General features: G+C 34.2%; 1 pseudogene; it reads left to right on the forward strand.

Annotated features, from left to right (window-relative positions):
* The first annotated feature begins 4,547 nt into the window (after nucleotides 1–4,547).
* LOC145089259 (protease Do-like 7) lies at nucleotides 4,548–9,053 on the forward strand (annotated as a pseudogene).
* Nucleotides 9,054–24,613: the final 15,560 nt, after the last annotated feature.

Genomic DNA, 24,613 nt, shown 5'->3' on the forward strand with positions numbered 1-24,613 from the left:
TTCCAACTTTATTCTGTTCCATTGGAGTTGTGAAACTAGGTTGCTATTTTAGGAACTATTTCTTCAAATAAGGCCATATGAGTGTTGCATGAGCTTAAAGATTGGACCTTTACATGATTATTAGGTGTTAGAAGGTTAGATCTATAGGTTGGAGAAATAGATATGACCTCATAAGGTCATTTGAGTGTTACCATGGAGGGAACTCGCCGAGTCCATTAGGGGACTCGACGAGTCGAGTCGGGTTACCCCGCGATTCGTGACCCATGGTAACCCTTCGAGTGAAGGGTTAACTCCACGAGCCGAGTGGGGCCATAAAAGGATTCATAGGACACGCATGGACTCGCCGAGTCACCCAGGTGCACTCGACGAGTCTGGTCAAAGTTGGACCGTTGTTTAGAGTTAACTTCGGTTGACCTTGGGGTTTTGTTCAAGCTGATTCAAGAGAGGTCAGAGAGGGGTAGAATGGTCTTCTACCCATTATTAGAGATGAGAACGTGAGAGAGTATTGATTCGAGATGTTGTCATTTTGGATAGGAGGAGGCTAGGTCGGGATATTGAGCACGAGAGTTTATCCGACTTCATACGAGGTGAGTCTTCTCACTATACTTTACCTTGAGTGGTAGTTATGTGTGACCGGAAGGTATTATGTGCTTACATTGAGTATTATGTTATCATGTTGTATGTGACATGCTATGCATTATGTCTTTGTGATTTATGCTATGCAGAGTTATAGACCGGATCAGAGGGTCCAACGATTTATGAGGCCGGAAGGCTCAAGCAGACCGGACCGGAGGGTCCAACGAGCTTAGGACCGTAAGGTCCACAAAGTTAGGACCAGAGGGTCCGCAGAGTTAGGGCCAGATGGTCCACAGAGTTAGGATCGGAGGGTCCATAAAGTTAGGACCAGAGGGTCCACAGAGTTATAGTCTCGAGTGGCTAATATGTGTTGTATGTGGTATTTTGGGGGAACTCATTAAGCTTTGTGCTTACCGTGTTATGTGTTATGTGTTTCAGGTTTTCTCAGTATTTCGGGACGACACCGACTTGATTCTACACACCAGTGAAAGAATTATGTTTTGTGGATCCTGGATTATTAAGTAATTAAGAAGGGACTGTGTTTTGTAAACTAAACAAATGATGTTTTATGAAATGTGTATTGAGAATCACATGTTTTTTAAAAGAAAAATTGTCTTGAAAATTTACAGTGTTACATAAGTTATGGATGTGAAAAGTCTCATTCATTAGCTCTTTAAGTTATGAATTCCAACAGTCTTCAAAGGTTACAAAATTTGTTATAAATGGCTTTGAAGAGTTTCATAACTTGCCCTCAAGTTATGGAACTTGGAAAGTCTCTTTTATGGAATCCTAAAAGTTTTCAAGAGTTACAAAACTTGCCCTCAAGTTTTGTAATTTGAAAAGTTTTTTTTATGAGACATTGAATGCTAAAACTGAAGTTATTTGAAAAGTTTTCAAAAGTGTAACTCATGGGTTCATAAGTTAATAATATATTAAATAGTTTTAATTTTGTTTTAGCATCGTGATGTTTTGAATAATTCATATTACATATTTATGGACTTTATTAATAGTTAATTAAAGTGTTTAACTAAAAGAGAATTAATAATTTCATAATGACATGGTTTAAGTTTAATTAAATTAAGAGTATAGTTTAGTTAACAGATTAAACAACTTAGTATTTTAAAAGTTTAAAATACACCCTTATACAATTATAATATTAAAATTTTATTATATTATTTGTATAATTAAAAACATGGTCTTACCGTTAGTAGGTCTCATTCACGAAGCCGGTTTATAGGGGGGAGGGGGGGGGGTATAAGGTCACTGCATATAAAATGGGGGTTTAATGCGTGTCCACTCCCACCCACCACTTCCTTGACTGTTGGTGGGTCGTTAGCCAAACGGTTAGGATAGGACATTAATTCAAATTAAAAGTATGATGAAAATACCAAGTAACTAAACATTTATAAATTCCCAATCTTAGTTACTTAGGAAAAATGTGAATTTGGTGCTAACCCATGAAATTGCACTTTGCACCTTGTTAAGTCGTTAGTGGAGCGCGTGTGGTTAACCGGCACACTAATCTGGGACTGACAGTGTGTGGCAAAGGGTAGCTTGATGTTAAACATAGATCAATGGAGCGTGTGTGGTTAACCGACACATTGATCAGGTGATCTATAACATTAAGTATACTAAGCTAATTTGCATGGTTATTCATACCTTGTTTGTGATCCTCGACATTCCAGTCACAAACTTGAAGGGCACAATCGAGATTTAAACATGTCATTGAAAAGTTTAATGAATCTCAAAATATCTAGGAATTTCAATTCATTTAAAACTTAATAATCAATTTTGTTTTTCATGGTGAATTGGTAAATCTTCATTTAACTACCTTCAAATATTTTGCAATTGGATTACGACATCCCTCTTCCAAATTGTAAAATATTGTGTTGGGTCCTAGCCTTAATATTTCATTTTGGGTGTTATATTAAGGACTTAAATCAACTAAACTTGAATTTATCCATGTAGATGTCTAGTTTTGACAACTATGGTCTTCCTAAATCTTTTGGAAAAAGCTTTCCTAATGAAGATGATATCCCACATGGTGATCAAGGTGAAAGATTAATCCCTTTGTCGTGCATTAGTGGGACTGGAAATCATACTTCACTTCCTCCACCTCCTCCAATTCTTCTCCCTAACCCACATGTTCAAAGAGTTGAAAAGTTCAAGGTCATTCAAGCCCTATTGGTAAGCAAACACAAAGACGAAAATTATGTATGTGCTTACATCTTGGAGAGGAAGTTACATATTGACAGGCTGGGAGAGTTGGGTGTCGAAGTCTCAAGGAAGTTGGCTGGTGACTGGGTTCTTCAGTCACTTCCTGAGTCATATAGCGGGTTCATTAAGGACTACCATATGACAGACCATGACATGACCCTTATTGATCTTACCTATTTGCTAATTGCTGCTGAATCATAAATGACTTGGGGCACTGGTAAAGCAAATGTGAATGGAAGATGAATTTCCCAAGCTTCCATGGACTTTGAGAATGGAAACATTGGAAGTCCAGAAAAGATTTCTATTTCCAAGGGAAAGGGAAAGGCTAAGGCTGAGATTGTCTCATGTGCCGATGCGAAAGAAGTCATTTGTTTCTATTGCCAAGAAAAAGGGACATTGGTTGCGAAGCTGCCGAATCTACCTAAAGGATCATAAGGACAGTAAAGTCAGAGTGTACGAATCTGCTTCAGGTAAGTACACTCTCTAACTCTATTAAGTTCCTATTTGGAGATTCTTAATACATGATGTAATGTAATTACATTTTGATGTTTTGTAGAATCAAAGAAAAGAAAGGAAGCTTAAAGGAAGAGTAAGCTGATTCTGATTGCGAAGAGATGGATTTCGTTCACATGGTTTGATGATCAGAATTTTGAGCTGCTGCTTAAGAGTTATGATAGATTGCTTAGGAATACATAACAACATAGTTTTCATTTGTATTTTCATTGTAAGGATAAGTTTCCGCAATTTTATGAATAAAGATTTTTTTTTTGATTTTTATTTGTAAGTCTCCTTACAATGGTATTTGTGAAAATTTTTGTTTATATGTTTCCATTGATAGCAATATAGGAAAATGGATTGGATTCTTTTGTTAGTGGCAGAGTCACAATTTACCAAATAAGGAAAGATTCTCATCACCCAAGTTTCAATTGGATAGAAACTCGTAATCATGCAACTTTTATTGTGTGATGAATGAGAACCTTCATCTTTGGGAAATTAAGACTAATTCCTTATTCACATGTATATGTGACTCAGGTGAAGGACTAGGCGATTGGGTACATTTGGTCGTGCACTTGTCAGGTCCACCATAAGGAGCAGTAAGCACTACTAGAAAATAGACCTTTAATGACGCGCTTTTTACGACACGCGCTGATTAATGATACGCAAAAGGATGTGCACTTAAAATAGTGTCATCTCTCCAAAAAAATTAAGGATATATGTCACGCATTATTGCGTGCCCTTAATTTAGTGTCTCAATAAAAAAATTAAAAACACGGAGGGCGCTTTATCTTAAACGCGCGTCGTCTGTACCTGTCGCTTTATAATTTTAATGAAACGCGCTTTTAGTAGACAAGGGGGAAACGAAATCCCAAAATTTTGAAAACCCTCCTTGTTTTTTCTATCTTCTATCTATTTTTAATCCTTGAAATCCAATCTCCTCTCTATGATACTCTCTCCTCTATATCTCCCTTCATTCTCTACCTCCCGTCTCTCTGTAAACCCTAAGCCATCGCCACCTTCCTTCTCTATAACACGTGCTAGGGTTTTATTTTCATCCAAGCTTCCACTTCTCTCGTTTTCTCTCAACCCAGTACGTGCGAGGGTTATGAAATATAGAAAAACCCCAATGCTCCGCAAAGACTCCTTTCTGAAAAATATCATGTAAAGTCGTAGAGACGGAGTCTGAAATCATCAAGAGGAGAACAAGAAGATAAAGCGAAGGTGAATCGTAATTGATCTGCGAGGTCTCCACATCAATGGGTCGACCAAATCTAAAACCTCAAATTCAAACTGGGGATTTAACCAAACCATTAACCCCTTTCATTTTTCATCAATGGCGTCGACCAAATCTAAAACCTCGAAGGTGAATCGTAATTGATCTGTGAGGTCTCCTTCTTTTTCTTTGTTTTCTTAGGTACGACATCATCCCAATCCATTATACCCTTTCATTTTTCATTAAAAAAAACCCTAATTGACATGGCAAGTTCATGAACCAGATGTAGCATATTCCAAACTGGGGATTTAACCAAACCCGATAGAGCCATTGACGGAAGCTTTGGATTCGGTTAACAAGGACTCTCTGTAATCGTGCAGCTTTCTTCACAAGGGATCGCTGTAGGTCTTCAATCTATCAATATACAATGGCCATTGTCAAGTTACATCGAATTAATGTATAGGGTTTCAAATGCTTCAAGTTCTTCCCAAATAACTTCCCCTCTCAAGACGATTTTCCTCAATTTTCTATCGAACTTGGTAGCTGTTGAATCGGTGCGTATCGGTGTCAAGAACCTGCCACGAGATCTGTTGTATTTATGAATGAGGAAGATTTGGTAAGGCAACTCACTTGATCTTCTACCTCTCTCATGTTTTCAACACATAAAACACAGACCAACCTTGAAGAGAAATTTCAAGCTTTTGAATAAGAATCCTCAAAAACCATCGTGATTTCAAATGAAACCCCTCCCCCTAGAGTCCAGACGCTTCTACTCTGTCGATAGCACATAAAATCTAGGTTTTCTATTGTTTCTATCGACCAGAGACTTTCAATGGAGAAGACAAAACCTGGAAAGAAAGATTCAGATGCCTAGAAATTCAAGGGCATAAACAAAGTTTTTCAATGTATATCATCTCTCTCTCTCTCTCTCTCTGTCTTGCTTCATCTACTCTTTTTTTATTGTGTTCTTCTGATATGATAATCAACAATCTTGTTGCTCTATAATAGAGTCGATTCAAGTGACCAAAGGTAATTAAGCAACATAATTAATCAAAGAATGTTGCACCAGTCCAAGAAGAAGAAAACAGTCCACATTCCTAATGGAGCTGAAAGTCATGTAACCATTCAAACTCATTTAACTATCTATTTTTACTACTTTTTAGCTAAATACTTATCTATGTTCCAGTTGATGCTCGATTTGGGATCCAATTAATGGATATTAACTATAATACCAACAAACTGCAGTTGGATTTTTTTTTCTTTTACATGGAGTTAATGAACCTTCCACGACACGGATAGCATTAGTAAATATGATGTATCACGGTTGTTGACCATTGGAAGTTATTGTTAGTAAATATGATGTATCATGGTTGTTGACCATTATATATATATATATATATATATATATATATATATATATATATATATATGTTCAGGAACTTAAATCTTTATTCTCCTAATTAAGTACTTTTTTTTAACTTGACTTAATGTGGTAATGTATAGACAACTTGATATCTCATATCTGGATGTAGTCAGAAAAATAAGCAAGGACAAAATGGTAAGAAATTTTCAAACTTGACTTAATGTAGTAGTAATGTGTAGTCTGTAGACAACTAGATATCTGGATGTAGTCATACAAATAAGCAAGGGCAAAAAGGTAATAAATTTATGATTATGTATGCAATATTAGCTTAAAATTCATGTTTTAACTAAAAAGATATATCTTTCCTTACTGCAGGGATGGATACAATGATTTCAATACTTTCTACATGCAAGTGAGCTTCACGTAATTATTAGCCTAAATTTTATGATTTTCTTCCAATCTTTTTTTTTTTTTTTATCTTTTTTAATTTTGTATTTGTTTTTTTCTACACACACGCACTAGGCTGCTTCAGATACTAAAGGTGGTTCAAGTGGTTCTCCAGTGATTGATTGGCAAGGAAGGGCAATTGCACTGACTGCTGGCAACAAGACTTCTAGTGCTTTGACATTTTTCTTCCTTCTAGAACGCGTTAGTTAATAATAAATTATCAAACTTTATTCTTATTATTTATATTTATAAAGAAAAATATAAAAAATGACAACTTATATAAATAATATTGTTGCAGGTGGTAAGGATTTAAATTTCTTACAAAAGAGGAGAGATTTTGGTCAAGATAAGTGGGAGGCTGTCTCAATACCTCGTGGTAGGCTAGGCCTGCAAACTGACACAAAGAAGGTATGTGGTTTTATACTTTTATGGGTTGATGATGCCTACGTGGACAAATGATGTAGGTGCAAGGTGGCCCAACTTATAACCATTTAGAGCCATGTGATGTACTTGTTCGCATGAATGGTGAGGTATCTATATGTATAAAATATAAAATATAATATAAATATCACCATATTTCATACCAACAAATACTAATTTATAAGTGTGTATACAGGTGACTACTCAGTTTCTGAAAATGGAGACTTTACTTGATGATAGTGTTGGCCAAAATGTGGAGTTACAGTTTGAAGGAGGTGGCACACCATTAACTGTTCAGTTAAAGGTAAGTAACTATATTCTCTAATTCTCTAGAATCATGCCAAGATATTGTAAAAGTCAAAATACTAGTCAATGATACTAAAATTCTCCATATGTTATTGTTATCTTCAGGTGGAAGATTTACACTCCATAACTCCAAACCATTTTCTTGAAGTTAATTAGTGGTGCTGTTATACACCCTCTCTCCTATCAACAGGCTAGGAATTTTCGTTTTCACTATGGTCTTGTACATCTATTAGAACCTGGCACCTACATCATATGTACATGTAGGCATCATCAACCCATAAAAGTATAAATGGTTATAAGTATGATTATGAAACCGAGAAATTAAGTTTTAACTGTTAATCTTAATTCTCTTAATTAAGTACTTTTTTTTTCAGGTGGTGTTTCTTCACCCTATTCATAATTATGCTATTATTGCATATGACCCTTCTGCCCTTGGAGCTACTGGTGCTTCAGTAGTACAAGCTGCTGAACTTCTTCCTGGTAGGAAAATTTTTGTTATTGAGCTTGACACAGTACTATTACTATACTAATACTATATGCAACACTTCAATAACATATTTTTAAAGAGATGAATGGATATTTTGTAGAGTTTATCATGGTGAATGTAGATTTTGGTAGCAGTTTTTCAGGGGTGCTTACGGATGAGGAAGGAAGGGTTAAAGCTATATGGGGTAGCTTCTCAACTCAGTTTTGTACTAATCATTGATCAAAAAACAAAAAGAAAAGGAAGGCTGGTTGGTTGGTTTTCTTTAGTATTATTGGAATCACTAATAGGTCAACTAATGCTCTAATATTTAAATCCTAATTTCAGATAAAATACAGGGTGAATTCATCTGAAGACCATCAATTTGTTAGAGGCATTCCTATACATTCCATAAGCCAAGTCCTTGATAAAATCATATCAGGCGCAAAAGGTCCCTCCCTTCTTACAAATGGCGTAACATGACCCATTCTTCTAGTTAGGATTTTGGATGTTGAGCTTTATCCTACTTTGCTTGCTTTCTGATAGAGAATGGGTCCTATATAAATATAGGGGCAAAGATGGAGGGACTTATTTGGAATATTTATTATTTACTGTTTTACCCCCATTCTAGAAACACCTTAGCTAAGTATAAATAAGAGTGATAGGAGTAGTGGGGAATATCTTCTGGTTTTGGTTAGAAAGAATCGGCTAGCAATAGCTTGGGCAGGAAGGTTAATCATTAGGTTATCTTCTCTGAATTAGGCAGGAAGGTTAACCATTAGGTTATCTTCTCTGATTTGATTTGTTTCGTTGTATCTGCATTTCCATTTTACTGAAATTGAAGCTTTTTTCCCCTTTCAAACCCATCTTTCATTTCCTTGTTTATTTGTTGGTTATTGTTTCTATCACTTTCTAAGGCTAGAAGTTTTGGCCTCAACAATAATTGGATCAAAGTATGTTTCATTTTTTAATTTTTTTCTTATCGTCAAATTATATGTATAAATTTATATTTTTATAACTTTGTTGTCAGGCTCTTGTGAAAAAGGATCCTGTTAGACGTCAAGTTCTACAGGTGAAAGGCTGTTTGGCAGGATCTAAAGCTGATAATTTATTAAAACAAGAGGATATGGTGTTGGCTATTAATAAAAAGCCAGTTACATGTTTCCAAGATGTTGAAGATGCATTTCATGCATCGGATCTTTCTGATAACATGGAAGAGAAACTTGAATTAACCATATTTCGTCAGGTTTGTTTAATCAAATATATATGGCTCTTATTTGTTGACTTAATGTGTAAAAAAGAAACAGTTCCTTAGATTATTTTAATTTAATGATTTTTATTTGTGATTTTTTTCTCAGGGATGTGAAATTGAAGTTGTTGTAGGAACAAATATAAGAGATGGAAATGGTACAAAACGTGTTATAAATTGGCGTGGATGCTTTGTACATGAACCTCACCCAGCAGTGCGTGCCCTTGGCTTTCTTCCTGAACCTGATCCTGCTGGTTTCCATGATCAGTTAATACCAAATGGAAACACACTTCCCTTTTGATTGTTTATTATAGTTATACACTTTCATTTCTTCTTATTATAATATGAAAATTCACTCAATTATAAGTATAATGTTGTAATATAATGATTTAGAAAAAACATATTTGAAAAGTGAATAAGGGGAAACTTGTTAAAAGTTAGGACTTGATAAGGATAGTTAAAATCACATGTTTTGTAAGGATAGTTAAATTCACATGTTGTGTGAAAACGTTATTCATCTGGAAACCAACTATTGTTTGCTAAACAGGAGTAAAAACGTTATTCATCTGGCAATTCACATGTTTTGTAAGGATAGGTAAATTCACATGTTTTGAATCATTTAGACTACATGTTTCCCTCTTACATTATTTTTGTTTCATTACTCTGTAGGGTGGAGGGATGCTCTTGACCAAGCTACAAAGGAAGGGGAGATAGAGATACATTAACTGTTGTGGCGCCTATTGTTAAAAAAGAAAAGTGCAATAAAGCTTATGATGAGGACATGATATCTGAAACAAGAAGGTGCCCCTTAATAGCAATGTAGTATTAGGTTATATAGTTAGAGAAAACCTCTTAATAACAATGTACAATCAGATTCTTTTAATATCAATGTATTACAATTTTTTGACATAATGTTATTGGATGAAATCGAATGTTTTGGTATATAATTTTTTCTATATTTTTGTATTATGCGTAAAAGAGTATCGTAAAGGCACGTCGTATATGCATATTGTAAATGGCTGCTAAAATTTATGACACACAAATGCGTGTCATCTTCATTTATGATAGGGGCTATAATGATACGCAATGCATGTCCTAAATGCGCGTCCTAAGGTTACGACACGCAAATGTGTGTCTTCTTCCTTTATGACAGGGCCTTCCTTGATACGCATTGCATGTCGTAAATGCACGTCGTAAAAGCGTGTCGTAAATGAGCGTCGTCTATAGATGACGCACAAAAGCATGTCGTCTCTCGTTATGATAGGGCCTTCCTTGACACACATTTTTGCGTCGTCTGAGCGTTTTACGACGCGCAATGAGTGTCGTAAAAGGCCTTTTTCTAGTAGTGAAGACTATTCGTCATGATTTACTAAAGTTTAGTAAATATGGTTATGCTTACAAGATTAAGTATAATTCTGAATCGTTGTAAAAGTTTCAATGTGTAGTAGAACGAATAAAAAGAATCAAATTAGGCAGAAAGATAAAAGCTTCTCCAATCTGAAAGGATGGGAGAGTACCTTAGTATTGTGTTTTATGATCATCTTCGAGTCATACTCCAAGATTGTAACTTGAGTGACATAATCTTAAGAAAGGATTATAACACTTGTCAAATGCAGAGTAAAATGTTTTCTACTCTTGTACATCTGAAATTGGTAAGGTGTGATGTTTTGGATAAAACAAAGGCCAACTAAGACCAATGGTGTGAAGTCTTAGTCTTGATAAGAAACCGCACTAACTCTTGAATTTTGTTTTTCAAGTAATGTCGCTTGACAAAGAGAAATTTATATGTCAAGAGGTCAGTGGGAGTCTTAAAGATCTTGAAAAGGTTCAAGAACTTTTCAAGAGTAAACCTATTGTTAATCACTAGCTCTCGATTTGAGGTTTATAACCTATCGTGTTGACATATTCTTGTTTCTGTGCCCATTCCAGTTGAAGTTGACTATGCATGTGAGTTCTATTAGTGCTAAATTTTTTGCATAACAACTTGGAAGAAATGGTAGGCGCTTGTGCTGCCACGTGGCAAAAAATTAAGATTGAACAAGTTCAGTCCATATGAGTTTGTATTTGTCACTAACCTTGTCTTGTGATTATGGTTATGGAAAATTCACATGGATAGGAACACGTACACCATAAAATCAAAGTTTCATAAGGTTTCTCTCCACTTCATGAAAATGATTGTGAGGAAACGCTTTCACCAAGTAGATTTTAAGAAGAAAAAACTTGTGGTATTTGCGTTCTCAAATTCGATTATGATTATGGCATCCCTCTTCATAGTTCAAATTGTGAGAAATGGCAAAGGTCTAAACATTTGATACTTATTGTTGTAAGTTATAAAATTGTTTAGACACACATGTCGGCTATCTAAGGAAAGGTGTATGAGTTTGAGAAGCCTAGATAAATTCTTATCGAAGCATCTCGTATCAGAAATTAGAACTTTGGTAAGGAAGTCAATAGGTATTGATTTCTAGATGTCCAGCTGATTTCTGGGTACATGTCAAAGCTAGTGGGAGCATAAGTGTTATGCTAGTAAGATATTAATTATTATGCTAGTGGGAGCGTAATTATTATGGTAAGTGTTGCAAGTTAGCAATGTTAATTATTGAAAACAAAAGTTTTAAATCGCAAAGTTATAGGGTTTGAAAAGTTGTTTTGCTATAATTAAGGGAGAGGATTTCATACTTCATCTCAAATCTAAAAGCTTAGTTTGAGATTTTAATTGAATTTAGTCATGGACATATGTGAATGTTATGTTGAAATGATTCAACATAAGGAAATTCTATATGTGGAAATATTATAGCGAAAGACTGGTAAACTATCATGTATTTATGTGAGACATTATGAATCGTATTCCATATGGTTCAGATATAGGATCGATTACATATGTTATAATATTATTGTGTTCTAATTTTCCAAATGCCTAGGGCATTAAGAGGGAAAAGGGACTAGAATGAGATATGACTAAAATGGTTAAGCAATTGTCAAGGACAATTTGAGGTTTACCAAACATTGGTTGCTTATGGACAGTTGGAAGTATATTCTAAATTTTGGAAAGGACCATATTGACATACTCTGAGAAGAGGTAACTCTTGTTCAGGAGTGATAGTCAAAATGGGAATATGGAAATGTTTCCATAAGTGGAAGTTATTCTTTAAATCTGTGTAAGATTAGGAAACTTAATACAAGAAGGATGTTCAAAGGAATGTAATTTGAATGTGAGAATTCGTTTCCATGGAATTCCTCTCCATTGGATTACTTTGTAATGTTTGTTGCCAAGCCTCTATGACTTTTGTGCATAGTCATTACAAGAGGATCATTGCATATAAGTTTAGAATCTAACAGATTACAGTAAATGGCAAGAATTTGGTATTATTACATTTACGGTAAGGATTTGAAATAGTGAAATGAGTTTCAATGAAGATGTGTTCAATTGATTTATTTCACAAAGAGAGGACCATAGGCAAACATAGTGTGCATGCTTTTAGCATGGGATAACTATTGTTTTAATTCAAGTATTAAGTTGATTAATCGAAACATTATACAATGAATAATGTGTAATCAATATGGTGATTAGATAAAAGGTGTTTTATTTATATTAATAAGTTCTGAGACCATACTGGATTCGATTATTCTTGTGTTTCACTTTGCATGGTTTGACTTCCCTAATAACAAGGTCATTCAAATCTTCCACAATCAATCATACTTTGGAAGTAGGTATTGAAGCTAGATTGTCATGAATGGGTCTGTAGATTGTCTAAAGGCATTTAGACATAGCACAAGTTTGCTGAAGTGTTCATGAGTACTTCTGGAATAAGATTCAAGTATTGGATAAAACCATGCTCATCTGAATAACTTCATGGATTTTATCATGAGTGATTGTGAGACGATAATATCTTATATTCTTGAAACCAAGACATATGAGTTGTAGTTTGCAAGTCGATTGCACATTGACATATGTAAACGTACCAGTAACTTGGTGTTATAAAACATATTGTTGTGTGTGATTTGATGAGTAAGTACAAGTAAGAATTTGAGTCGAAGTTTATCCATTCCTTTTACCCAAAGTGGGATAAAAGCGATATCTGTGAGCCCCTCAATGATTTATTGATGACAACCCTAAGCGCTTGGCTAAGCCTGGACTGATTTGATTTGTTCAATTAGTCGGTCGTCATAAATCGGAAATCGGGAAACAACAGATGGACAGAGAGAATGATTATAATTCATGTCTCATGTCCGTATGTATCTAGAATGGAGGAATATATTATCCCTTATCTAATGGATGCGTTATTGACTAGGTCAGAGTTCGTCAGCGGCTTTTTAAGAGCTACGATTGCTAGTCAGGATTTTGGAGTTGTGCTTACAATAATAGTTATTAGACTTATCCAAATGGGAGACTATTGGATTAGGTGTCTAAGCCCATAAATATAATTGGTATGTACTTAACCCGAGAGTAGCATGGTCCATTTCGGGTTGCATATCACCAGAACAATTTGATAGGATGGACACTTGAGTTAGAGGTTACTTATGATTTATTAATATATTATAAGTTCTAATATATTAATATGAAATCATATTATTTAATTACTATTGATCAAGAATTAATTATGTGATCAAAAGGGACTAATTAAATATATGGGGATTGATTTGGTAAAGCAATTATTCTTATAGTGTGAGCCAATTGTTATTTAGGATGGGCTAAACCAATATGGTAGTCGATGGATAGTCCATGGAGGTTTAATCCATGGAGCCTAAGTAATATGAAAGGTCATGGGCATTAGGGTTTGCATGGATGTAACCCTAGACTTTTCCATACTATAAAAGGACTCCCTTAGCACCCAAAATGGGCCACTAGAGTTCTTGGAGTTCATTAGAGCCGATTTTGGAGCTAGAAACATCTCTCTCAAATTCTCCTTTGTCCTAGGTGTGTTGTGAACCCTTTGAGGCATCACACTTGGGGTGATAAGTTCTTAAAGGCCAAATACAACAAGTTCTACAAGCTATATAAAGAGGTAAACTCCTAACTAGTATTTTATGTTGTTTATGTCAATTATATGCTAGTTGTAGGCTTAATGCTTTGGAAGCAATATTGCATGTATAATTAGAGAAAACATAGATCCAACTTTAGGGTTGTATGTGCACCATAGGATGTTGTAGTATACTAAAACCCAACAAAAACCATATAACAAAGATGGAACACTAGCTCTACTGGAGCGCCTGAGAGGTATGGACTCGTCAATTGGCTCAACATGAGTTTCCTCCTCAGGTTGATTGCTAGTGTTTGAGGTTCCTTCACCACTTGAATCTTGAAGCTATACAAGGTCAATTTGCCTCCCACTGTCTCCTTGGCCTATGATTTCTATCTCACGAAAGACTCCTCTCCTCGCAACGAAGACAACATTGTCACTCGGTCCGTAGAAGAGATATCCAAAGGATTTCTATGGGTAGCCGATGAAAATACACCGCTCACTACGAGGTTCGAGCATCTCGTGAGTCTTGCGTCTCATGAAAGCCTCACAACCCCAAACCTTGATGTGTGCTAATGAAGGAACCTTCCCTGTCCATACCTCGTGAGGTGTTTTGGCAACCTTCTTAGTTGGGACTAAATTAAGGATATGGGCGACAATCTCTAAGGCATACCCCCAGAATGAGATAGGTAACGAAACTCGACTTATCATGGAACGAACCATGTCGAACAGGGTTCGATTGCGCCTCTTAGCTACACCCTTAAGCTGTGCTGTCCTGGGTGGCGTCAATTATGAAACAATCCCACATTCCCTAAGATAGTCTTTGAACACGATACTAAGATACTCACCACCCCGATCAGATCGTAGCATCTTTATCTTCCTGCCTAATTGATTCTCCACTTCTTGTTTAAACTCTTTGAATCTCTCAAAGGTTTCTGACTTGCATTTAATTAAGTAGATATAGCCATATCTTTTGTAATCATCAATAAAAGTCACATAGAAGCAGTTAGCATCCCTCGTAGCGGTCCTCTAAGGTCCACACACATCGGTGTGTATGAGATCCAGAAAACCTTCACCCCTTTCACAAGCACCAGTGATAGGTGACTTGCTCATCTTTCCAAGTAAACAAGATTCACAAGTGTCATCCGACCTTAAGTCGAATGACTCCAAAACTCTAGCCTTTTGGAGTTGGCCTATGCACTTCTTGCTGACATGTACAAGACGACAATGCCACAAGCATGCCTTATCCAAATCATTAAAAGAATCAATGTGCAACACATTATTTCCTAAGTTGTCTACAACCATCACAATTTCATATACACCATTACAAGACAATTCTTTAAAATAAAAAACACCATTATAAAAAGCATTAATAGCACCGATTTCATTATCAAATGAAAAACTAAAACCTTATTTGTACAAACCATGAAAGGAAATAATATTTCTCGCCATTTAAGACGAGTAGCAAAAATTATTAAAATCTAATTCTAACCCACTACTAAGCAATAAAGAATAAAGTCTAATCTTGGTGACAGGTGAAACCTTCCTATTCGCCACGATCAAGTTCATCTTCCTGTGCTCCACATCCTTACTTCTTTTTGGTCCCTACAAATCAGAAAAAATGTGAAATCCACAACCTGTATCAAGGACCCAAGAACAAAAATGTGATGATTTATTAGATCGAATAGTATAAATACATGCATGGGTGGCCTTAACCTTCCCATCTTTGACATCCTGAAAGTATTTGGGGCAGCTTCGCTTCCAGTGCCCTTTCTCATGACAATAGAAACACTCTGCTTCCTTAGGAATAGTAGAGGGAACAACAGAACCGGCCTTGGTCCCACTTGAAGAGGGTCCATCAAGAGACTTTCCTTTGTGGCTATTAGAGGGAACCTTCCTCTTTTTCCCTTTCCCATGTCCAATTGCCAAGACAGGGGCAGTAGCTGTAGGAGTAGAAACAAATTTAACTTTGAGACTACTTTCAGCAGTCCTCAAAAGGCCTTGAAGCTTGCTAAGAGTGACCTCCTCCTTGTTCATATGATATGTCATACGGAACCGATCATACCATGGAGGTAAAGAGTGTAGAATGATATCTATGGCCAACTCCTCATTGAAGTTCACATTCAACTTCAATAAGCGGTCCACAAACCTTTGCATTTTCTACAAGTGGGCCATGATGGGTTCACCATCCTTCATCTTAGTTGTTATCATGGAGGCGATGATTTCATACCTCTCTTGATGAGCACTCTGATGGTATCTTTCCATCAGTTCTTGGTGCATCTCAAAATGGTAGAAGTCCTCATAGGACTTTTGGAGTTCAACTATCATGGTGGCCAACGTGATACAATACAACTTGGTGGCATCCTTCTCATGAGTCCTAAACTCAATGATCTCCTCAGTAGTAGCAGACGAATCATCGATTTCCTTAAGCTCCTTATTGAGGACATATTCCTTGTCCTCATAGCGAGTGATCATCCTGATGTTCCTAATCCAGTATTTGAAGTTGGTACCATCAAAGATGACTCTCCCACACAAGTTCATCAGAGAGGAGCCAATAGGGTTTGAGCCAGAAGCAGTGTTGGAAGACATCTGAAAAAGAAAGAAAAAGATTAGATTAGATAATAAACCTTAATATAACACCAAAAAAGAAATATTAAGGCTAGGACCCAACACATTATTTTACAATTTGGAAGAGGGATGTTGTAATCCAAATGTAAAATATTTGAAGGTAGGTAAATGACGATTTACCAATTTCCACCATAAAAAACGAAATTGATTATTAAGTTTTAATTGGATTGAAATTCCTAGATTCCTTTGAGATTCAATGAACTTTTCAATGGCATGTTTAAATCTCGATTATGCCCTTCAAGTTTGTGACTGGGATACCTAGGATCACAAACAAGGTGTGAATAACTATGCAAATGTGCTTGGTACACTCGATGTCATTTATCACCTAATCAATGTGCCAGTTAACCACACACGCTCCATCGATCTATGGCAAACATGAAGCTACCATTTGCCACCCTTACTAGTCCAAGTTAATGTGCCGGTTAACGACACACGCTCCATTAACGACTTGGCAAGGTGCAAAGTGCAATTTCATTGATTAGCATCAATTTCACATTTTTCCTAAAGTAACTAAGAATGAGAATTTAATAAAACATTTAGGTACTTTATAATTTTCATTATACTTTTAATGAAAATTAATTTCTTATCCTACCCGTTCGGCTAACGACCCTCCACCAGTTAAGGAAGCGGTGGGTGAGAGTGGACACCCATTAAACCGCCATTTTATTAACAGTAACCTTATACCCCCTTATACACCGGCTACGTGAATGAGGCCTACTAACGATAAGACTGACTTGTATTATACATATATATAATTATTAAACTTTTAATATTATAATAGTATAAGGGTTGAATTTTAAAGTTTTAAATTCTAGGGTTTGGAATTAAAGTATTTATAAGTGTGACTTTCCAAATTCCAAAACTTGAGGGCAAGTTTTGAAACTCTTCAAAACTTTTCATTTCCATAACTTATGAGTTTAATGACTTTTTAAAGAAAATATTTTTCATTTTCCATAACTTGATGACAAGTTATGGAGTCCACTAAAGGCATCCAGATCATTATTTTAATTAACACAATAATCAAAATAATTCATCCATGATTTAATTAAACTTATAAGAGCAAGATAATTCATATCAACAATCTTCAAGAAATTAGCCTAATCATATAAACTAACACAAATCATGAAATTATGACAATTATCTTTTAATTGGACAAGCATGATCATTACTATATCAAAAACAGATTTTATGGTTAAAAAAAACAGTTTGGGGGTAGTGATCCTAATCCAATTCTGGCCAAAAACACGAAATTCGTCACACAGGAGCATCAACTCGGCGAGTACATGAACTGGACTCGTCTAGTTGATCGAGTACTGAGTGGAATCGTCGAGTCAGCCAGTGGACTCGGCGAGTTCACCAGTCCGAAGGCAGAAAATCGATTTTTTCATCTTTGAAAACCAATAAGCATCAAGTATAACAGAAAAACAATCCTAGTCTCTGATACCATTGATGGGTTTGGAGCACTCTAACGACCTTATGGTGCACATGCAATCCTAAATGCTTTGGATCTATTTTTTCTCTAATTATACATGCAATTTGATTTTCCAAAGCATTGTCCTAACTAGCATACAAAGCATGGGTACTTGAATAACAAAACTAGTTAGATGACTTACCTCTTCTTGTAGCTTGTTAACTTGGACCTTTAAGAGCCTAGCACCCCAAATGTGATGCCTAAAATGTTTCACAAAACACCACCAACAATGGAGGACTTGAGAGAGAGTGACTTGCAAAAAAAAATCGGCTCTTATGATCTCCTAGAACCACTAGTCCGATTTTAGGAGCTAAGGGGCTTCTTTTATAGTGTGTCAAAGTCTAGGGTTACATCCATATAAACCCTAATGGAAATCACCTTTCATATTACTTAGGATCTATGGGTTAAACCTGCATGGACTATCCACGGACTACCATATTGGTTTAGTCCATCCTAAATAACCATAGGCACACACTATAAGAATCATTGATTTACCAAATCAATCCCCGCACATTTAATTAGTCTCTTTTGATCACTAAATTAATTCCAAATTAATTCTTGATCAATACTAATTAAATAATATGATTTCATATTAATATATTAGAACTTATACTATATTAATAAATCATAAATAACCTCTTCTCAAAAGTCCATCCTGTCAAATTGTTCTGGTGAAATGCAACCCAAATGGACCATGCTACTCTCGGGTCAAGTACATACCAATTATAGTTATGGGCTTAGACACATAATCCAACAGTTTTATCATGACATGTTATGACTATCGATACACTGACTTTTGATATGAGTGATACTATGATTGTTTTCAGACAAATGATTTTATAATTATTTAATTTAAAATGAAATTTTTGGTCTTAAATTTTGAGATGTTACAGAAATTGATATAGTAATTAATTTCGGGGTATCCTCGTTTTATGGCTTCTTTTTAAATACTTTATCTCATTTAGGATGTGAATGCGTATTGCATGATTAATTTTTAAAGAAAGATTTAGTTTTTATTTTCTCTTTGCTCCTTGGGTATATATTTGTATATATACTTAGGAGCTAAGGAGAAATACTGCCAAATTTTTCTTAAACGGTCAAGCATGTAATACACATCAACATATGAGGTAAAGTATTCAAAAAGTGGGTTTAGAAGTCTAACCTTGTGAATACTCTATCTGATTGAGTGGCTACTCTATCCTTATAAATATTCAATCATAATTTTAGTTCTTGTAGAGTAAACACTAAAACTTAACTTATGTTTCGGTTGCAACATGTCTATATAAAACCTAACTTATGTATTTGGTACTTTGGTAAATTGTTAAAGACTTAATTGGATTTGTGGTTTGATAGTTTGTTAAATTGTTAATGACTTAATTCATTTGACGGTTTGATAGTTTGTTAATTGTTAATGACTTAATGTGTTTGTGACTTAATTGTTAAGTAACAATAATATGTTTTTTAGTTTGATATTTTAACGTATATACTTACTTTGTAAGATGTGGATGTCAATATTTTTCTCCAAAACCCGACGTTTGTGACGGCAATTAGAGATATTATCCGTTCATTTAAGAACCAATTCATCAACAAGGAAAACAACGATTGGGAAGACGAAGACGCCTCGTATTTCTTGTTTTATGTAATGTATGATGTTATTTTGGATTTATTAGATAGTTTATAGCTGATATATTTGATGTTTAATTTTGATTTATTAGATAGTTTATGTATTTTGGTATATTTGATGTTTTATGTAATGTGTTATGTGTTGTTTTATGTTTTTTGATGTTGTATGTAATGCGGTATGTATTGATTTTTGTGTTTTTATAAAATCCGCATTTTATAATATATACACTAATATCAAATATAAATTGTTTAAAAAACCATAAGCGGCGACACCTTTAGCGACGAAATGCACCAATTGCGACGACGCCTGCCTCCAAGAAGTCTTGCTGGAAAAACTCTGACCGGTGGCCGAAATATCAATAGAGAAGACGCTAATAGCGGCGTCCGAGGCAACGATGACAACTATTAGAGACATCATTAATTGCGACGACAATTTAGCATTAGCTATGAGGTAAGAGTGACGACCTTTTAGCGACGACAAGTCGTCGCTAAACGTATTAGCAGCGATTTTAGGCATCCATTGCGACGATTTTTGTTGTCGGTAAAGGTAAGGTTTTTTGTTGTGTATATAAATAATTCATGTAGCGAGAGTAAGGCTGAGCAGTTCTCACAATTTCTTTGGTTTTGTTTATATTTATTTCTCTTAGTAGATTAGGGTTTCTCTGTATGTTTCTTAAGATATGGCAGTAATAAAAATAAACATGATATATATATATATATATATATATATATATATATATATATATATATATATATATATATATATATATATATATTATTTTATTTTTATTATTAATATGGAATATATATATATATATATATATATATATATATTATTTTATTTTTATTATTAATATGGAATATATATATATATATATATATATATATATATATATATATATATATATATATATATATATTCCATATTAATAATAAAAATAAAATAAATTAAGTTTACATGTAATTTACTCATGAATAAAGTCTTACTTTATTTTGTGAGGATAAAATAAGAAGGTTGCGTAATAACATAGAATTCATGTTGTATTTTTACCGATTGTACAAGACATTTACATAACTCGACAGTTTTTGTTTAGATGTGCATGTCACTCTTTTTCGCACAAAAATGAGTGTCATGTAATAATTTTATACAAAAATGAGTGTCATGTAATCATTTTAAACAAATAATCCCCCTATTTCATTCTCCTTCTTAGGTAGGGATGTCAAATCGTGACATAACGTACGTGATACGAAATGAAATTGGGATGAAACTGAAATTTGAATTCGTGCTCGAGTCTTGTTCATGTCAAATGCAAAAAATATGATGTCGTGTTGTGTTTTGTTTCTGTTCAAAATTTGATATGAAATTGACATGATTTAACATTTATTTTTTGTGTTTTTCGTGTTTATCATTATGTTATCATTGTCGTATCGTGTTGTGTTTATCATTTTTTAATTTGTTCTTTTTCGTGTTAGTTAAAAAAAAACACATCATGTCATGTCATGTCCGTGTTACATAAAACCTTGACGTGCCATATTATGTCAAATAAAAACACGACACGATTACCCGATTTGTCACCCTTATTCTTAGGTTAAAAGCTTGAGGATTTGATTCGCCCAAAAACTTTGATAGGAGATCGACCTTGGCTCCGTAATTCCCATTGATTCTTTTATTGACCAAGAGAAAATGAGATCTGATATGTAACACTTTCAAGATATTGTCATTGAAAAATAATTGAATGACACAATCCACTATCGATATGATAACTATAGGAGAAATAAAATATTCTTCTATTTTTTGTTCCTATTAATCGTGTTGTTGATTTTAGTGTTATCAACATATTTTAGTGTAGTTAGTATTAATATGGAGACAATATGAGTTTAGCTTACTTACCAAGACTATGTGCGGGATGCACACTCTGAGGGACACATGTGGACTTTGGAATACGGGGGTCCGGATGCATCTCCCTTGGGAACAGGTTCCAAGAGGCAGCCCCCTAGCGGGGTCCAAGCGGTAAAGCCCTTGGTGGGGTTCCAAAATTGTATTTTCCCATAAAATCCTTTATTACATCATCGGTGATGTGGCATTGGTTATTCCTATGTAACTGCCATTAACCACCCTTAACCGCCATATTCCATGTATAAAAGGAAGATGGATGTTGCAAGTAAAAGTTAGAACTTTCAATAAACAAAAAATGTTCTTCTTTGCAAACCCTCTTTCTTTCTAAAAACACAAAACAACATCTAGATTCCGTATTTTGGATTCGGAACAACTTTGAATTCCAAATCGAATGTTTTTGGATTATCTCAAATCAAATTTTGGAAAATGTATACACAAAACATGATCCTTGAATTATCCAAGATATTATTGCTATTCTTAAAACCCAAAATCTAACAAATCTTCCTGCACATCATATCAAATAATATTCAAAATCAAGAGAGAACATTAAGAAAAAGAATTAGTGGATTATACATGTCATTATTTATATGAGTAGGAATATGGATAGGAAAAAATGGTGAGTGGATATTTAATTTTGCTTTGATATTAGAACTATATAACTTTTACTTGAAAAATATATCTCATAGTTCGGTTATTTGGTTACAATTAGTTCGGTATCTACTATGACACTTAGTGGAGTATTTGGAAGACAAGAAATGATAGACTTTTCAATAAAAAAAATCATGGTTTATATTTGGTTCAAAAATAAGAGTACAAATAAGGGTTTTAACGGGTGTGAATGGTGCATTTGCACATTCCTATGTTTGTAATCTAAAATTCTATGTCGATCCCCTTGTCTATCTTCTTGCTAGCGCGAGTCTTTATTTATTTTAATATACTCGTTGGCGGGTTCTAAAGAAAAGAACTTTTCAATCAAAATTGATACGTTTGATGTACTCGCCTTTAATGTATCCAATAGTCTCATTATATTAACTGCCAAGCCAACCATGTGAATATTATTCATTAAAAGAGGTATAAGTGATGTGGTTTGACAAATACCCATAAGAATGTAAAGTGATTCTTGGATTGCAAAGGGTTGGATTCCATTGGAAAAGATACAGAATTATGAAGTGAAGACAAAGTAAAAAAGGGATGAATTAGATGCTTTCTTTTCTTTTTCTTAATGAAGAGAAGATTTCCAAAGATAGAGTTCTAATGGCTAATCATGGCGGAAGAAAGCAAACAAGCTTTGAGGAAATGGGGGAGAAGTATAAGTATTATTTAATTGAATTGTTATGGATTTCTTTGAATGGATTAAGCACTTGTTAGTGACAAGTCACCTATTACCTTTCTCCTTTAAGTAAAACGCTTCTTTTGATATTTTAATAAAAATGAGTTAATATGTAACATCACTAGGTGCTATCACCCACATAATGCGACCACTATGATAGTTTTAGTGGTTAAATTGACATCTTTATTTACTAGTTTTATAAGCATAAAGTGAGCTCTTATCCCAAAATAAGCTCTTATGCTAAAAAATTGACCGGATTTATTAAAAACTTGTTTATATATATATATATATATATATATATATATATATATATATATATATATATATATAAAAGTTTTTAATAAATCCGGTTCATTTTTTGGCATATATATATATATATATATATATATATATATATATATATATATATATATATATATATATATATATATATAGGATGAAATGAGAACACTAAAAATGTTGAGAACGCGAGAACAAAGTATATTAATTTGTGATTCCATGTATTCATTTGTGGAGGATTGATAAATTTTTACGCGTTTACTTTCAATTGAAGAAAAAAGCATATTAATGTTGATTGTGCGTAAAAATTTAATATTTCTTCACAAATAAATACATGGAATCACAAATGAATATACTTTTTCTCGCGTTCTCAACATTTTAGGTGTTCTCATTTGATCATTTCCATATATATATATATATATATATATATATATATATATATATATATATATATATATATATATATATATATATATATGATAAAAAAATTTACGTTACTAGTTGACTACTTTAGTTTTTAAAAGGTTCATACATTATTTCAAAATCTTCTCAATTTCTAATATAATGATAACTTGATAGATGAAATCTTGATTCACTAATAAAATCAATGTTTTTTTTTATCATGACATAAGTTTTTTTTGAACGACAGTTATATATTAAAAAAACGAAAGTTATTTAAAAACTAGCAAAAAATGAACACAAATTAAGAGAAAATTGAATGTTGGACCCACACATTCCAATATTTAGAAGTCTTAGCGTTTCTAAAAGAAAACGCTACAATATTATCAAATAAAAATCGCTTCCGATACTTGCTTTGTCAAAAAAAACGGCGTTTCGATACGTCTAAAGAACCCAAATTAAGGCCGAGACAATCGAATCAAGCTTAACCTACTACAATCTCCTTGTAGATCTACAATCAATCTAGTGAAAATGTCTAAAACCAGACCAAAACTACGCATGCCAATATCAACCCACAAGACAACTCTCTTCCACAACTCAACATCTACTTGACATTTGAAAAAAAAATGAGAAGTATCTTCCCTATTTGCACCATATATCGGACAAAGGACATTATCCAAATCGACACCTATCAAGTCAAGATTGGATCTCATAGGAATACGATCAAGCAAGACCTGCAAAATAAAAACATTGATCTTGATAGGGATCAACCTATTCCATCTAGTTATAGAGTTACCCATCGGAAGACAAATGTCATCAATGTGACAACGAACCGACTTCATCGAAAAAAAATTCCGCCAAATCAAGATCCTAACTTCATGCATCACGTTTCGAATGAAAATTAACCGACTCCAACACCTCTAAAAGGGCCGAGAGTTGTGTGACCTCAACACCACCTCGAATAGGACGTCTGTAAGAAAAACTCCACTCATTTTGGGACCTGAACTCCATAACATAACCTTCCTTCAACAAAGAAAGGACATAAAGATGATAAAACCTTAATATAAAAGAAGTAGAACCACACTAAATATCTAGCCAAAACCTTATGTTAGTCCCATCGCCCAACTCCCTATTAATGAAAGTTAAGGAATAACATCATTGTCATGAAAGATGGTTTATAAAACCATCAATGGAAGACCAACTGTAACGTTCCAAAATTTACAAAGAGGTTATTCATTTTTAAAATAGATTAAACAGTTAAACCCTTGTTTCA

The sequence above is a fragment of the Lactuca serriola genome, chromosome 2 (genome assembly GCF_051521515.1).
Source record: "Lactuca serriola cultivar US96UC23 chromosome 2, Lser_US96UC23_V15, whole genome shotgun sequence".
NCBI classification, from domain to species: domain Eukaryota; kingdom Viridiplantae; phylum Streptophyta; class Magnoliopsida; order Asterales; family Asteraceae; genus Lactuca; species Lactuca serriola.